At 42.5% G+C, this 15361-nt stretch overlaps 1 pseudogene across 1 annotated transcript; it reads left to right on the top strand.

The window, feature by feature from the left end:
- The first annotated feature begins 3881 nt into the window (after positions 1-3881).
- LOC311497763 (von Willebrand factor A domain-containing protein 5A-like) lies at positions 3882-14597 on the top strand (annotated as a pseudogene). The gene is made up of 16 exons (XR_014699976.1): positions 3882-3932; positions 6873-7075; positions 7174-7396; positions 7638-7813; positions 7896-8010; positions 8132-8304; positions 8388-8476; positions 8574-8718; positions 9595-9674; positions 9757-9871; positions 10001-10159; positions 10252-10355; positions 10886-11091; positions 13723-13904; positions 14129-14252; positions 14338-14597. The product of XR_014699976.1 is annotated as a von Willebrand factor A domain-containing protein 5A-like (transcript).
- The last annotated feature ends 764 nt before the right edge of the window (positions 14598-15361 follow it).

A 15361-nucleotide genomic window follows, 5' to 3' on the forward strand; every position in this document is an offset into this window, starting at 1 on the left:
TGGAACCGTAACATACCTTCGGATGTTAAATCCACAAGGTCACATCCATGTCTCCTTCCTGCTTGGCAAAGCTAGAGTAACTCCAATGAAGGCTGTTACCATTCCCCGGCTTGAGTTGACAGCAGCCGTCCTTGCTGTCAGGGTGGACTCGATGTTGAGGGCAGAGTTAAAATTGCCGTTGAAGGAATCAGTATTTTGGACTGACAGCACTTCAGTGTTGAAGTATCTTAACAACGAAGACAAGCGCTTTCATACATTTGTGGCCAATAGGATTTCCACCATCAGGGAAAATTCTGAACCTTCACAGTGGAGACATGTTGGTTCAAAGGACAATCCAGCTGACGATGCTTCAAGAGGAATGAGGGTTGCTGACTTTCTGAAGAACAGCAGGTGGCTGGAGGGGCCAACATTTCTCTGGAAATATGAGGAGGAATGGCCCAAAACTGTGTTGGAAGTGTCTCTGGATGTGGATGACCAAGAAGTCAAAAGGCAGGTAACAACAAACGTCGTCATTGTGAATGATGTGTCTACTCCTACAGACCGTCTCATTGCCTACTTTTCTGATTGGAGGAGGCTGAAGACAGCAGTTGCCTGGTACCTCAGGTTAAAGACCATGTTGTTGGAGCAGAGTGGCTGTAGAAGACATTTGGATGCTTCTGTGGTTAACCAGGAAACCAGCCAGGGCAAGAAGCAATGTGTGGCACCCAAGAGTCATATTTTGACACTTGATGACCTGTTGAAAGCAGAGGTTGCTATCATTCGCTACTGCCAGGCACAAAGATACAGTGAAGAGATTTCTGCTTTCTCATCTGGAAGGACAACTGTGAGTCGGCAGAGTCCCCTATACAGGCTGGACCCAATCTTTAGCGATGGGCTTTTGAGAGTTGGGGGTAGATTGAGCAGAGGAGCAATGCCAGAGGAAGCCAAGCATCCACTCATTCTCTCCAAAGACCAGCATATTGCCATGCTCATTCTCAAACATGTTCATCAGAATCTGGGCCATGGAGGACGAGCTCACACACTATCCTCAGTGAGGAAGAAGTTTTGGATCACAAATGGCAATTCAGCAATTAGGAAGGTCATAGTGGACTGTGGATTTTGCAGACGCTATAATGGAAGAGCAGTAGAACAAAAGATGGCAGACCTTCCAAAGGTGAGAATCCTTCCTGATCTACCACCGTTTATCAACACCGGAGTAGATTATTTTGGACCAATCGAGGTGAAGAAAGGAAGATCAACCTGTAAGCGTTATGGAGCTATATTCACCTGTATGGCGAGCAGGGCCATCCATCTGGAGGTAGCAAACTCATTGGACACAGACGCATGCATTAATGCTTTGCGGCGCTTTGTCAGCAGGAGAGGACAAGTGGCACACCTGTGGTCGGATAATGGTACCAACTTCATTGGAGCAGAAAGAGAGCTAAAAGAGGCTTTAGCTGCATTGAACCAGGACCGGATTCAAGGAGTTCTGTCGCAGGTTGGGATCCGTTGGAGTTTTAATCCACCAACAGGTTCACATCATGGCGGTGTGTGGGAGCGGATGATTCGCCTGGTAAGGAGAGTTCTCAGTTCTGTCCTACGTCAGCAGACATTGGATGATGATGGGCTTCATACAGTGTTCTGCGAAGTGGAGGCCATTGTGAATGATCGACCAATCACCAAGCTTTCAGACGATCCAAATGACTTGGAGCCACTAACACCAAACCACCTTCTTCTGTTAAAGGGAAAACCAGCTCTGCCACCTGGACTATTTGAGCCTCACGATCAATATGTGAGAAGACGATGGAGACAGGTACAATATCTTGCCGATCTTTTCTGGAAGAGATGGGTGCGAGAGTATCTGCCCTTGCTCCAAGAAAGGCAAAAATGGAACCAAAAGAAAAGGAGTCTGATTGTTGGAGATATCGTGGTAATCATGGATGCTTCAGCTCCTCGCGGATCCTGGCCACTTGGTCGGGTACTGGAAGTTTTCCCTGACAAACATGGACTGGTGCGTTCTGTGAAATTGCAGACTAAATCAAATATCATAGAACGGCCAGTGACCAAACTCACTTTGCTACATGAAGTATAACTCTGTTGTTCAGGGTGAATTATGTATTATAGTTGGGCTCCTTTGTTGTATTTTTGTTTAAATTGTTATGTTAGTTAACATTAACAATTAGGGGCCGGTGTGTAGGAGCCAAATACACTGTTATGGGGAAGCAGGGTGAAATTGTATTTGTTGTGGGTACAGTAGGGGGCGCTGTGGTAGTTTCGACACAAAGGTAGAAAGGTAATGGGAAATCAGGGGCCGTCAGGTGTTGTGTGACCCCGGAAGGGCAAACGGTTTTTTGACCGCTAAGACACAAGGGTTTGAATATTTAGGTATGGACGACATTTTGTGAAGAGATTCATAAATGAGATTCATATGATGTCGTCCATCATATAACTGATGGACGACATTTTTCTTAACGAGAAAGAGAAAGGTACCAAAGATCATTGCAAAAGCTGTAAATGTCCTCTGTAGATAGGCAGTATTAGTCTTACACCTTGGCTTTAACATCAGCACATATGCACAAATCAAATGCTTAATATAAACTGTGGACAGTGGTTGATTGACAACCTGCACTATTAGCTTACCAGAGAGAGAGAAAAACGTCAGCCAGTATAAACCCCTACTGAACAATAACAACAACAGTAAAAGTTAGGACTGGTTCTAATGACTGTAATGTGTTGGTGCTGAGTGATAAAGTAAATAGATCGTTTGGTAACTTACAGGAGCCACACCCCTCAGGTGGTCAGCCAAACTTAAGGTGTGTGCGCGCTGCGTGGGGGAGGGAGGGGTAAACGAGAGAGGTGGATCATATCACTGGAGGGTCGGTACTGCATTTCCTCATTAAAATATTATTTTTAAACCACATACTGTCTTCGATTGTGCTATTTTTTGTAATCTTATCAACTCTTATTTTTAGGGGTGCTGGGACAAAGTTTAGGGGAATTTTTCTCCTCTGCTGATCTCGCGGTGTTATTGGCAATAGTATTAAAACAAAACACCACTTAATTTTGTGTTCAAATGCATTTTAACGCCCGTTACTGACCTTTGTACCGAGTAAAATATTACCCAATTTTTATTTTTTTTACTGCGTCCCAGCAAAAAGCAATACATTACAGTAATTACATTGTAACGCGTTACTCCCAACACTGATCAAACATGGTAGGACTCAACTGAGCCGGTTAAATAGACGTCTAAATTCATGATTCTTGAGTCTTCTTTGGTGGACGGTTCAATGATCCGGATCCCGAGTCTTTTCTCCACCGCTACTGATCGGTCCGTATCTGCCGATCCGTATGCGTAGGCTTGGACACTCATAAGCACACAAAAATGATGAGCTTTGTGTCAGATTTGTGAATTTACATTACAATTACACACGTTCAGATTGCTCGTATGCATTTGTGACCCCCCAGATTCACACACAGATCGTTGTACACACAAATGTTGTGAGCATTTGTGAATGTTTCACGTATGGATCATGGCACACGTATTTCTGACCACTTTGAGACTCACCATTAGGCCGTTAAATTTCAGCATACACACACCGGGGAAACAAATGATTTCAAGTTTCAGCATCATTGTAAAATTCACAATTACCGGGTTAAATTCCAAATTATTGTCATAGGACGCAATACATTAAGTAACTGCCCCCTTTAGTTTTCTTACCTGCCTGTTTTGGTGTTTGTACTGTTTCAGGTGAATAAAGTTTCCATTTCCTCTGCGGAATCTGTCTCCTGCATCCTTTTTTAACATTGTAACAGAAGTTGTGTCATAACCAGAAAAGTTTCAAAATTTTTCACAAGATTCAAATCATTTATCGTTTTTATTACTACACAGGATCATTGCTGTAGACGTACAATGGAGAACTGCTGTGGTCTGCTAGCTACGTGGAATGTACCAGGTACTGGTAACAAAAGGAGTAATAAAACAAACTGACAAAATGTGTGATTTTCTCTGTAACATTATTCATTGACACAATCTTCAAATTCAAAGCCCTTAATAAGGACTATTATTCTGCTATTATATTATTCTCCTTGTGCTGCCTTCTCCTTGTGCTGCTTACCTTGTCGTGGTGGGGAAGCTTGTGTGTCTCTTTGACCCAGGTAGCTATACCGACTGAGTCCTAGCCCCCAGTAGGTTCAACCATGTCGGACAGGTATCCCAGATAGAGTCCAGACAAAAATCAACACCTGGTCCTCCAGCCTGGGGGTTGGGCGTGGGGCCAACGACCCCACCCCATAAAAACACAACATTTTATGGAAACTAAGACAATAACCACTACCACGGACCTAGCAGTGGACTTAAGCCAACTCATTGGCAGTATGAACTCTCCTGATGAAAGTCTCCGGCAGGAAGTCAGGAGAGGGATAGATAGTCTACTCAGGCCCAAAGCAAAGATACGCCTAGGCGCATGAAATGTCCGCATCATGTTCGAGATCCATCCAAAACAGCACAGGTCATTAGTGAAATGAACGCCTTGTTGACTTCTGCTTTAACAATAACTGTGTTATCGGTGGCACTGATGGCCATTGACTGGGTGATGAGGAAGACAACGGCCGATAAACTCAGGGGCATCCAGTGGACTTTGTTTTCCCAACTCGAAGACCTAGACTTTGCCAATGACCTTGCTGTTCTTTCCTCTAAACATACTCACCTGCAGGAGAAAACTGACAAACTCAACCAGTATGCAAAGCAAACAGGATTGAACATCAACGCCTCCAAAACACAAGTAATGTGCATTAATGCCACTCCAGATACGCAAGACACGGAGGATGGAGAAACCCGCGACCACGTGGAAGAGTTTACTTGCTTGGGAAGTCAGAAAAGAAAACTCAACACCAAAGGACATTAGAGCAAGGTTAGGGAAGGCTCACAGTGTTTTTGTAAACCTCTATCCTATCTGGAAGTCAAAGAAGTACAGCCTCAGAACAAGGGTCCGGCTGTATAACAGCAATGTGAAATCTGTGCTGTTGTAAGATTCAGAATGCTGGCAAGTGACTGCAAACAACATGAAAAAGATCGATGCCTTCCACAATAGATGCCTCTGAAAAATTTGCCACATCTTCTGGCCTGAGAAGATCTCAAACAAATACCTGCATAGGATGACCAAGTGCACCAGCGCTGTATCAGAAATCAAACAAGACCAATTAAGATGGTTGGCACATGTGCTCAGAATGGACCAGGATCGAAAACCAAAGGTTGCCTTGAGATGGCTCCTAACTCAGAAGAGAAGTCAAGGTCGCCCCAAAACAACCTGGTGACAAACCGTGACATCTGAGCTAAAGGAGATGAACCTTACATGGGGCTAGGCACAGCATACAGCGCAAGACGGGTCCCAATGGAAGCACATTGTCGAAGCCTTGTGTCCCACCTAGGATGAAGAGGATTAGTAGTACATAATAATATCAATCTTCACATTGTTTGACATGGTCATGTTTAACTATTGGCTTAGTTTGTGTGGCTGAAACTGAACAATTCTGTACAGATGATAGCTCAATTGTCAATTGCGACTGTTATCAACCATTTAAAAAAAAAAAAGTCTGTATCTACACTATATTACCAAAAGTATTCGCTCACCTGCCTTTACTCATTCCATGAACTGAAGTGCCATCCCATTCCTAACTCATAGAATTCAATATGATGTCGGTCCACCTTTTGCAGCTATTACAGCTTCAACTCTTCTGGGAAGACTGTCCACAAGGTTGAGGAGAGTGTTTATAGGAATTTTTGACCATTCTTCCAAAAGCGCATTGGTGAGGTCACACACTGATGTTGGTCGAGAAGGCCTGGCTCTCAGTCTCCGCTCTAATTCATCCCAAAGGTGTTCTATCGGGTTCAGGTCAGGACTCTGTGCAGGCCAGTCAAGTTCATCCACACCAGACTCTGTCATCCACGTCTTTATGGACCTTGCTTTGTGCACTGGTGCACAGTCATGTTGGAAGAGGAAGGGGCCCGCTCCAAACTGTTCCCACAAGGTTGGGAGCATGGAATTGTCCAAAATGTTTTGGTATCCTGAAGCATTCAATGTTCCTTTCACTGGAACTAAGGGGCCAAGCCCAGCTCCTGAAAAACAACCCCATACCATAATTCCTCCTCCACCAAATTTCACAGTTGGCACAATGCAATCTGAAATGTACCGTTCTCCTGGCAACCTCCAAACCCAGACTCGTCCATCAGATTGCCAGATGGTAAAGCGTGATTCATCACTCCAGAGAACGCGTCTCCACTGCTCTAGAGGCCAGTGGCGGCGTGCTTTACACCATTGCATCCGACGCCTTGCATTGCACTTGGTGATGTGTGGCTTGGCTGCAGCTGCTCGGCCATGGAAACCCATTCCATGAAGCTCTCTGCGTACTGTACTTGGGCTAATCTGAAGGTCACATGAAGTTTGTAGCTCTGTAGCAATTGACTGTGCAGAAAGTCGGCGACCTCTTTGCACTATGCGCTTCAGCATCCGCTGACCCCTCTCCGTCACTTTACGTGGCCTACCACTTCGTGGCTGAGTTGCTGTTTTTCCCAAACGCTTCCATTTTGTTATAATAGAGCTGACAGTTGACTGTGGAATATTTAGGAGCGAGGAAATTTCACGACTGGATTTGTTGCACAAGTGGCATCCTATGACAGTTCCACGCTGTAATTCACTGAGCTCCTGAGAGCGGCCCATTCTTTCACAAATGTCTTGTTTCACAGTCTGCATGCCTGAGTGCTTGAATTTATACACCTGGGGCCAGGCCAAGTGATTAGAACACCTGATTCTGATCATTTGAATGGGTGAGCGAATACTTTTGGTAATATAGTGTATCTAAATCTAAAATCTAAATTCTTTGTGTATCTGTGTCAGTTCCTCTGAAGAGCATTGAGGTGGAGCTGGAGGTGAGGGATCATGTGGCTACAGTGGTCTCCACTCTCAACTACGAGAACAAGGAGGACAAACCACTAGAGGCTGTTTTTGTCTTTCCTCTGCCTGGAGATGCTGCTCTCTGTCATTTCAGTGCAAAGATTGGACAGACACAGATTGTAGCTGAGGTGAAGGAGAAAATTATGGTGAGCTGGACAGAAAGATTTACTCTGTGTAAAGGAGCTGAATAAGAAACAGTAAACACAGTGAATGTTCCTGACATGTGTCTCCTATACTCATACAGGCTCAGTGGGATTATTTTGATGCACTGAGCTCTGGTCAGCAGGCCTTCCTGTTGGAGGAGAGTGAGCAGAGTCCAGATATCTTCTCTCTGAATGTGGGCAGTCTTCCTCCAGGAGAGAGCGCCTCCATCAGGCTGGAGTATGTCACTGAGCTGGCTGTGCAGGCTGATGATGGGCTGAGGTTCTGTCTGCCTGCTGTGCTCAACCCTCGCTACCAACCTCAAGGTAGGACAAGCAGCCAACAGTTTGACCAGGAACTCTTAACTGCAGCTTAGTGTACACAAGCAGATGGTTTTGATGCAAAATAAATTATCACTGTGAAAATATATTTTAAAAACCCAGTCCATTTGGTCAATGTCTTTTTAACAAAACACATTGTTATCACTGTTTTCAGCTTTCACTAGACAATTAGATAGTTGGATAAAAAATAATTCCTCTTTTTTTCACATTTCTAACATGTTCACAGGAAGAGAAGGTAGTGGAGGTGGGAATCTCCAGGTGACCTCTGTCCCAGCCTCTCTGGTGTCCTACAGTCTGTCTTTCTCTGCCCGACTGTCCTCTCCTCGTCCAATCTCTAAAGTAGAGTCCAGCTGTTTCTTGGATCCTCTCCAGTACCTCAACACTGATCAAACCCAGGCCACTGTAGGTAGAGTGACAATGTGTCTGCTGTGTGTTGTAGTTTCTCATTACGACTTCATTTATATTTGTGTGTCTTGAACTGTAGATCAAATTGGCAGCAGGACACAAGTTTGACAGAGATGTTGAACTGTTGATTTATTACAAAGACGCCCATCAGCCCACTGCTGTGGTGGAGGCAGGACAGGCCTCTGCCAAGTCCGGTGAGTTCAAGTTGGTCAAGTTATTAGTTTACAAACATAATGTTCCTTATCCTCCAAATGATGATGAGTTGGAATAAATGACAAAATGTGTGGTCATTTTTCTGTCCCTGTCATGTTTCAGGATCTCTGATGGGTGATCCAGTGGTGATGGTGAGCCTGTACCCTGAGTTCCCCCAGTCTGTGATGTCTTCAGTCCCCTCATGTGGAGAGTTTGTGTTCTTATTAGATTGATCAAGTAGTATGGATATGCAGATGAGCAGCAAGGGTCATCAGACTCGTATTGGCAGCGCCAGGGTATTTATCATGTTATTTCTCTAAATCTCTCATAGTGTTCCTCTCGTGCAGTGGTCTTCACTATCTTTTCAATCTTCCTGAAGGATACTCTGCTGCTTCTGTTGAAGAGCTTACCAATGGGCTGCTATTTCAACATTTACAGTTTTGGGTCCAGATATGAACACATCTTCCTGTATGTCAATCATTCATATCAGTCAGCCAAATAAAGGCCTTTCTATCTTTTAAGCAAATGCATGTGTGCATTGGTGCCTGTATTTGTGTGATGGCAGTGAGAGTGTGGAGTACAACCAGAAGAACATGGAGGAGGCTCTGAAGAAAGTTGACGAGATGGAGGCTGATCTGGGAGGAACAGAGATACTGAAGCCACTTCAACATATTTACATGCAGCCCTGCATTCCCAATCAGCCGAGACAGGTAAGAGACCACAACCTAAATGCAACCTTTACCCTAACACCGAGTCTGGAGTTGTGGAGTAGTGGTTAGAGGTGCAGCTTGGGACCGGGGGGTCCCAGGTTCAACTCCCACCATGTCTATGACTGAGGTGCCCTGAGCAAGCATCTAACCCCAAATTGCCCCCCGGGCGCGGTCCTGAGAGGCTGCAGCCCACTGCTCCGACTGTTCACTACTGTGAACGACTGGATGTGTCAAAATGCAGAGAGATAATTTCCCCTTGTGGGATCAATACAGTATCACAAAAAAAAAAAAAAAAAAACCCTAAAATAAACAGGTGTGAGGTTGTACAAATGTCTCTCACAAATGCTATCTTTTGGAGTTTGTCACACTTCGCATGAATGTCTGGCTGTGTTGTGCCATGGTCCTTTTTTGTCCTGTTCTGTTATAACTGTTAACCCGTGACCATAATGTTTGGAAATAACATGCTTGGTGTGTTGTGACTTCACTGGAGCCCTCCTTCTGGGGATCATCAGGCCATTATAATATCAGGTCAAGGTTTATTTAAAGTCAATTAATAGTGAGAGCAACCTGTGTGTCTGCCTCACAGAAAGGGTGTTAACTACTTCCCTACCTACTACTCCACACCTCCACACGTGATTCCTATGGCATACATGTTTCTCTCTGAACTGAAGCATAAGTTCATCATTGTTACTGTAAGGCTCACACGTCTGCTGTCTTTTTAAACAGTTTGCATATACTTTCTACATACTTACCACACCTCATTCTTTACACTTTACAACCCCTTTGTATCCTCAGTAGAAACTAACAAGGTCCTCAGCACATGCTATGTTTCTGGGTGTGACGCTATGCAACTTATGTGTAAACTCTCCTCCCTAGCTGTTTGTCTTTACTGATGGAGAGGTGGGGAACACCAAAGAAGTCATTGATCTGGTTAAGAAGAATTCAGGTTCCCACAGGTGAAAGCACAAAAACACCCACAGTATTTCCACACTGTCTTCCATGTGTTGAGTGGATCTAAATCAACCTGCTGTATTGTAGGTGTTTCTCTTTTGGGATTGGAGAAGGGGCCAGCTCTGCTCTTATCAATGGCTTGGCCAAGGAGGGAGGAGGTCACGCTCAGTTCATCACAGGAACTGACAGGATGCAACCAAAAGTGAGTAAACACAATGAAGATGCAGCAGTAAATCTGTGTCTGGACAGAGACCATGGTTCCAGTCAGTAAAAACTCAGTGTCTCTCTCAGATGTTTGAATAGATTTTTACAGTTCTGCATTATTTTCCAGGTGATGCAGTCGCTGCGATTTGCTCTGCAGCCAGCTGTGGTGGACATCTCAGTCACATGGGATTTACCAAAGGGAGTGTCTGTCACTGTCCTCTCTCCACCAATCACAGCTCTTTTCCAGGGTCAGAGGTCACTGGTTTATGGGCAGCTCACTGGAGAGGTAGGAGCAGCTCCATGTCATGTTGTGTTTCAGTCATCAGGTATGTGATGACAGTCATTAACATGATTTCTAACACTGTAATGCTTTCTCAGAGTCCAGAGGCAGCAGAGGGCTGTGTGACGGTGAAGTACAGCCTGGCGGGTCATCCCTCTCACAACCAGCTGCACTTCAGTCTCAAACCTGCAGGAGACACTGGGTAAAGCAGGTTTTCATTCAGACAGCACTGTTCTGCTTTCAATCCTGACCTTAAAATGAGTTTGATTATTTGGAAAAAATCAAACTCAACAGCAGCAGGGTGTGAGAAACATTACACTATTTGATAAAATACATTCAGCCTGGTTAGATGGTGACACACAAAATAAAAATACATGTTATTTATCTACATTTATTGTTTCGGTGCAGGCTCGGACACAAGCTCTGTCCTTGTATAAAAGGATAGTTTCTATGGTAACTTTAAATGTATGAATATTGTAGTGACAGAGCTGTGGACTGAATAAAAAAATGGAGCTGGTGTTCTGAACTCACCTGGCTTTAGATTGGTTGTAGGTGTGAATGATTTTCTCTCTGTTATCACTGTGAACAGTGGAGACTTCTCTAATATGTGTCTTGTTTCTCAGCCAGTGTGTGGTGGGTTTGACTCCAGCTCTCTGTGACCCTGAACAGGATACGACGATAAACTGACAAACATCAAAACAATAAGTGTTTCCTTCTCCCTCTTGTCGACAGAATAACAATCCACAGGTTGGCTGCTCGCACTATGATTCGCTCTCTGGAGATGAAGGAGAGAGAGGATGGAGGAGTGAAGAAGAAGGCGGTGGAGCTCAGTGTCCAATCAGGAGTGAGCAGTTCTTTCACTGCCTTCATTGCTGTCAACAAAAGTTGTGGTGAACCGATTCAAGGACCTCTGGTACGCAGAGACGTTCCAACACGTGGTGAGATATGTTCCAAAAGTACATAAAAACTGATATTCTTTGCCCCTGTTCAGATCATTCATGAACATGCATCATGGGTGATTAAAGTACAGGTGTGAACACACCCAAGATGCATCTAGAATGTGTTTGACATCAAGTTGCTCAGACCACAATTAAAGGTGGTATTTGTATTTTATCTTGAAGTGTAGCAGAATGTCATTCAACCTGATTCTCCACCATATTATAGATGAAAGTAAATGGGAGTTTAAAACACTTGTATTTTCTCCAAATACAACAAACCAACCCATTTCTAGGGCTAAAGTGAACTTTAACTCATTTAAATATAAGTGTACAGTATTTGTATTTTTGTTCTGCTATGTTGCTACAATCATTGACAGGTTGTTACTTAAAGCAGTAAGTGAAGAAGGTTCAGTTTTGTGTTTGTGTTTTTTTTAAATATTATGAAACAGCATTTAAACACTACTTGTAATGACTTGTGAGTCACTATAATAAACACTGACGCCAGTAATTTAGTTGATATATTTAATGTTCATGAACTGTATTGTCATCATACTCTTATATTATTTGTTAGGTAACTTCACAAGTCCCATCTTAGGTGCACTAATTAAAGTAATGAAGAGATATTTGACCACAGTGCAAATTGTTGCTCTTTTGTGTGTATTTAAGGTTGGGGTGCTGCTGTTCAACCCAAACGCAGTGGAGGCTTATTCTCTCGTTTGAAGGCTAAACTAGGTGGTTCAAGAAATCTTCCTCAAAGGACTGCTGCTCCCTCCAACCCTGATAATGATTGTAAGTATACATACTGGCCCCTTCAATCATTCATGGGTTGTCATGTATTATTGTTTGAATTTCTTTCACAAACTAACAACATTTGTATTGTTTTATCTCAGTTGTTGTTTTTGCAGGTGGTCGTCCTACTCTCTTGAAGGACTATCGACTTGGTGGTGGTAAATGGCCTTGCTTTTATATAGCGCTTTTCTACCTATTGGTACTCAAAGCGCTTTACAGTCACCGATACATCTACCCATTCGCTCACACAAGCACACACACATTCACAAACCAGTGCCACGCACTGGGAGCAACTGGGGGTTCAGTGTCTTCCTCAACGACACTTTGGCATGTGGCACATTCCGGGGATCGAACCGCTAACCCTCTGGTTCGTGGACAACCTGCTCTACCTACTGTGCGTAAAAGTTTCTTTGGCTTTAGAAATATGTAACACTTCTATCAGCTGAAGAAAAAAAAAAATCATGAGGGAACTTTGTTATTTCATATTCAGTCCGTCAGCTGAAATGACCTAAATTTGTATGACTGCTGTAATGTCTTCCACGACTTCAGTGTAATGACTATAACAATACTACCACAGACTGCAGCTGAACATTTAAAGTTTATTACTAAAGAATACATCCTTACAGCAACAGGCTAACAACCACAATAGAGAGCTTATTGATACCCATAATTCAACAGGTGCTTTCACTATGGGTCTCATCCAAGGCCAACGTACACAACAGAAGCCATTTTTAAAAAGACATCCATCTGCACATTGTTCATTTTTATATTTTTATCATGGTTATAGCAATAATCTTATAGAACCTTACAGTAACACTAACTCATAGATATTTCATGGATATTTGTTTTGAGTGAAGCAATTTAAGATATGACATGACTTTGTTAGTAAATCAGCAGCTCCAGTGCCAGTATTAGTAGTACTATAAACAGGCTGGTACATTTCTGACACAAAGTACAAAGACGAGCTGGCAAAGAGGGAAGGAAACACAGATACTAAATACAAGGGGAACAATGAGGCACAGGTGAGATACATCAGGTCAGGGCTAACAGTCAGGGGCAGCAACCACAAGGTGGAAGTAAAGACATCTGACATGACAGTTAGTAACATTCAAAATAAAACAGGAAATGCCCAAAACACAAAGATACAGTTGGTCACAGTTGACAAAACATTTCTTTGTTGAAGATACCAGCTGTGGCGCTTTTAGAGGTCACCTCGATGACTACGGTATTTGTATTGTTTCAGTGTTAGACACTTTACAGACATGTTTTGATTCGTATAGGAGCTGATAACAATAATTAATGGATGTTTCATGGACACTGTTTGTTTCGACTGATTTGACTTTATTACTAAATCAGTGCAATACCAACAACATTCATGGATATCCCGTGGATACTATTTGTTTCAACTGAGTTGGAGATTAATTGAGATTAAATCATTTAAAATACTATATGACTTTTTTATTAAATCAGTGCATATCAATACCATCATATCCAGATCCAGTATTGATTAATGCAGAAGACTACTGTGTCAGTATTGAAGGTACTTTAGCCTCAGTGAATGCGGTCACCGTGTTTGCGTTTTTTCAATGAGTCATTTGTAATTTTCTACTTGAGCAAACTGATACAAATATCTGAAAACAAATTTTGCTGCAAATGTTACTCTCATCATTTTCTAATGCTAGATAGTTTGTGGTTCAATACGTAAATATATACACACAGGCTTGAGTTTGACAAATAAATGACACGCACTGATGTTCAGCATGTAGTATCAAGTCATCAATAATAATAATGTGATTACAGTAGTACCATCAGCAGGGATAAATTGATCTCGTTTTTGATTCTTTTCCTCTGACTTGGTGTGTGCTGCAGAGGAGAAAGTGACTCGGCCCCAGCATCCTCAGAAAGACCCTCTGCTGCAGCTGATCTCCCTCCAGAAGGCCTCTGGCTCCTGGCTGCTTGATCCAGCTCTGGCTGCTGCACTGGGGAAGACCAGAGAGGAGGTGGAAAAGTCAAAACCTGCACTGGTGGGTTGTTGTCAAAGACAATGAGACAAATAAATAGTGAAGTTTATTTTAAAACTGTGTTTGCATGAACACATAGGAAATACTAATGTATATTTTAGTACATCATGCTATCATACTAGTTGAAAGTAAGACCAGAGCCACTGGTCAGCATTTTCTATTGAGGTATTTTGTTCTTCTTCTTGTTCTGTCTGTTCCATGTGTTTCTCTTTCATCTGGTGAATTAGATCAATGAGGAAGTGTGGGCCACCATCCTGGCTCTGATCTGGCTTCATGGTTTCAAGATGGATTCAAAGGAAGAGTGGGAGCTTCTGGCTATGAAGGCTGTGTCATGGCTCAGTGCTCAGAATGGTAGTGACCTTAATACTAAGAGCACAACTGTTGTTTTAACAGTGTAACAGTTCAAATCATCTGTCTGTGTTCTTGTCTCTTTCAGCAGCATGTGCACCAGAGTGTGTGGAAGCTGGAAATGCACTGTTGGGTTGCAGCGTGCAGAAAGATGCTCTGGGACTCTGAGGGTTTTATTAAAGTGGCTTCACCTTCAGGATTGATACACAGAAGCAGATCTGCTCCAGCCTACAGCCTTTGTTTTATCTATACTATACTATCTAGCCAGTAATAACTGAATACAGATCATTCCATGTTTTCATTTTTATTTGTTGTTTGATCTTCTGAACTTCAACCTATTTGGGAGAAATGCATCAGTACTTTGAATAAAATAAGCCTCATTGGTTTTCACATCTGCTCTGTTTACTGTGGGGTAAAAACGTGACATTAAGTGAGTTTTGTGTTGCAAACTTCCACCCACACGGTGCATGTTCTCAAGGAAATCAAGCGCTTTCAGTGGACTTGACTTGAATGTTTCACTTCAGTCTGAGTGTATAAAGTTGTTCTGCTTTATGAACTTAAATTGTCTTCACATATTCCAAAGAGAAAAGTAACTGTCCCGGACACATCTTGTCTATAAACATTTGTCCTCAGAGGTAAGATTTCATCTAGTACATAGTACATATAAGGAGTTTAAGATGGTTATACGTTTGATTGATTTGACATAATAAGCTTAATACAACGTTTTATTAAGGTTACAACTGTGATTAGAGTGTAATCACTTGAAGTTTGTATTGAGGTTACACAGTCAGACACCTGAGCTGTTTTAATCCGTGGGAAATTTAAATAAAGAAATAAGTAACATCGAGGAAAAAAGTGAAGATGGCAGTAGGTTATTCATTAGTTTCTCTTCTATTTTGGAAGTCTTTAAATAATAATTTCTTATGTACAAACAACATGGATCAAATATCTTAAAAAAGACTATAAAAAAACAATAGGTTCAGGTGCAAATAGAGAAGATGTCGAAACATGAGGAAAAAAAGGAAAACAAATTTAAATGGCAAGAGTAAATTCATATTCTACCAGTCCATTTAATAGTATTTTAGTTATTAGTGACCTCAGCAGCTTTTATC

This window comes from Chelon labrosus (assembly GCF_963514085.1).
Source record: "Chelon labrosus genome assembly, chromosome: 13".
Taxonomy (NCBI): Eukaryota; Metazoa; Chordata; class Actinopteri; order Mugiliformes; family Mugilidae; genus Chelon; species Chelon labrosus.